The sequence below is a fragment of the Myotis brandtii genome, unplaced genomic scaffold (genome assembly GCF_000412655.1).
Source record: "Myotis brandtii unplaced genomic scaffold, ASM41265v1 scaffold485, whole genome shotgun sequence".
NCBI lineage: Eukaryota > Metazoa > Chordata > Mammalia > Chiroptera > Vespertilionidae > Myotis > Myotis brandtii.
Window position 1 is genome coordinate 159,792 of NW_005368527.1, and position 3,301 is coordinate 163,092.

Consider the following 3,301-nt stretch of genomic DNA (forward strand, 5'->3'; position numbering starts at 1 on the left):
ATACATGCAAAAAAATGAAACTAGACCACCAACTTACACTATACACAAAAATAAGCTCAAACTGGATAAAGGACTTAAACATAAGATGGGAAACCATAAAAATCTAAGAAGAAGCTACAATCCAATGATTTATAAAGAATATAAATTACCAAGTAGAAAAACAGATAAAGACACTACAAAGAAATAGATTTGCAGGCCAATATCTCTCATGAACATAGATACTAAAATCCTCAACAAAATTCTAGCAAATTGGATCCAGCATTACATTAGAAAGATCATACACCATGACCAAGTTCGATTTATTCCAGGGATGCAAGGCTAGTACAATATCTGCAGATCAATAAACGTGATACATCACATAAACAAATTGAGAGACAAAAATCACATAATCATATCAACTGATGCAGAAAAGGCATTCGACAAAATCCAACACACTTTCCTGATAAAAACTCACAGAAAATAGAGGGAATAGAGGGATCAGACCTCAATATAATAAAAGCCTTATATGACAAACCTACAGCCAACATCAAACCCAATAGACAAAAGCTAAAACCACTTCCCCTAAGAACAGGAACAAGGCAGGGATGCACACTGGGGGCAGACGCTGGGGGTGCCCCCAATGCAGTGCATATATTGAGTTAGTTGTAGGTAGTTCTGAGCTACCGGTTCATAACATACTTTCACTACTGGTGGGCAGTGCATATCATACTTTCACCACCCTGCTCAACATAGCACTGGAAGTGCTAGCCATAGTGATTAGACAAGAAGAAAAAAAGGCATCCAAATTGGAAAAGAAGAAGTAAAATTGTTATTGTTCACAGGTGACATTATATTGTACTAGAAAACCCTAAAGACTCCATCAAAAAACTACTAAAATTATTAAATGAATTCGGCAATGTAGCAGGATAAAAAATTAACACCCAGAAATCTATGGCTTTTTTATACAGCAATAAGGACTCACAGAAAGAGAAACTGGGAGAAAAAATCCCATTTACCATTGCAACAAAAAAATTAAGATACCTACAAATAAATTTAACCAAGGCAGTAAAGGACCTGTACTCAGAAAATTACAAACACTGAAAAAAGAGGTAGAGGAAGACATAAACAAATGGAAGAATATACCGTGTTCATGGATTGGTAGAATCAACATCATTAAAATGTCCATACTACCCAAAGCAACCTATAGATACAATGCAATCTCCATTAAAATACCAACGGCATATTTCAAAAACCTAGAATAAACTCTCCAAAAATTCATATGGAATAAAGAAAGACCCCAAATAGCCACAGCAATCTTGAGAAAGAAAACAAAGTTGGAGGGATCACAATACCAGATATCAAGCTGTATTACAAAGCCACGGTTCTCAAAACTGCCTGGTACTGGCACAAGAACCAACACATAGATGAATGGAATAGAACAGAGAACCCAGAAATCAACCCAAACCATTATGCTCAATTAATATTTGACAAAGGAGGCAAGAGCATACAATGGAGTCAAGACAGTCTCTTCAATAAATGGTGTTGGGAAAATTGAACTAATACATGCAAAAAAATGAAACTAGACCACCAACTTACACCATACACAAAAATAAACACAAACTGGATAAAGGACTTAAACATAAGATGGGAAACCATATAAATCTAAGAAGAAGCTATATGCAACAAAATAGCAGACATTTGTTGAACAATATCTTTACCAATACAGCTCCTAGGGCCATGGAAACTAAGGAGAAAATAAACAAATGGGACTACCTCAAAATAAAAAGCTTCTGCGCAGCAAAAGAAACCATCAACAAAACCACAAGGAAGCCCACTGCGTGGAAGAACATATTTGCCAATGTTATCACTGATAAGGGTTTAATCTCCAAAATTTATAGGGAACTCATACATCTTAACAAAAGGAAGATAAACAATCCAATCAAAAAATGGGCAAAGGACCTAAATAGACATTTTTCAAAAGAGGACATACAGAAGGCCAAGAGACTTATGAAAACATGCTCAATATCACTAATCATCCAAGAGATGCAAATCAAAACAACAATAAGTACCATCTCACACCTGTCACACCTGGCTATCATCAGCAAAGCAACAAATGACAAGTGCTGGTGAGGATGCGGAGAACAAGGAACACTCTTGCACTGCTGGTGGGAATGCAGAACTGGTGCAGCCAGTGTGGAAAACAGTATGGAGTTTCTTCAAAAAATTAAAAATGGAAATTTCATTTGACCCAGTAATCTCAGTTCTAGGAATATATCCCAAGAAACACAAATACCAATCAGAAAAGACACATGCTCCCCTATGTTCATAGCAGCACTAATTATAATAGTTAAGATCTGGAAACAGCCCATGTACCCATTAGTATATGAGTGGATTAAAAAGCTGTGGAATACTATGCAGTTTTAAAAAAGAAGGATCTCTTATCCTTTGAGACAGCACGAAGGGACATGAAGAGTACTGTGCTAAGTGAAATAAGCTAGTCAGAGAAAAACAAGTATCACATGATCTCACTTATTGGTGGAATCTAATAAACAAAATAAACTGAACAAAACAATAGGTCCAGAGGAATGGAAGCATGGAACAGACTGATGCATCCCACAGAAAAGGGGGGAGAAGGGGTGGGCAGAGAATAAACAAAGAACTTATATGCTTATACGCATACTAGTGGCCCAGTGCATGAAAATTGTGCGCTCGGGGTGAGGGGGTCCCTCAGCCCGACCTGTGCCCTATCACAGTCCACGACCCCTCACTCCTTACCACCCACCTGCTCACTGCTCCTTAGCCCTGTGCCAGAGGCAGAAGAGGCTCCTGCCACCGTCAATGTGATCCTCAGCCATGAGCTGGACTTTCTGAGTTGAGCGTCTGCCCCCTGGTGTTCAGTGCGCATCATAGAGACTGGTTGTTCTGGTCATTTTGCCTTAATGGTCACTTAGGATTTTATTATATAGACTAATGAGCTGGATCTGAGTTGAGCGTCTGCCCCCTGGTGTTCAGTGCGCATCATAGAGACTGGTTGTTCTGGTCATTTTGCCTTAATGGTCATCACTCCCCCAGGAGACGACCTGCTGGCTTAGGCCTGCTTCCGGGTGGCAGAGGGCAGGCCCAATCCCTAGGTGCAGCCCCTGGTCAGGCTCAGAAGAGGGCCGATTGGGGAGTTGGGGCGCTGCCCCGTCATGCACAGAGCAGGGCGAATCGGGAGGTTGCGATGCCACCCTCAGTCACGCTCAGGGTAGGGCCGATTGGGGGGTTGGGGCACCGCCCCCTGTCACACTCAAGGCAGGGTCGATGGGGAGGTTGCGGCGCC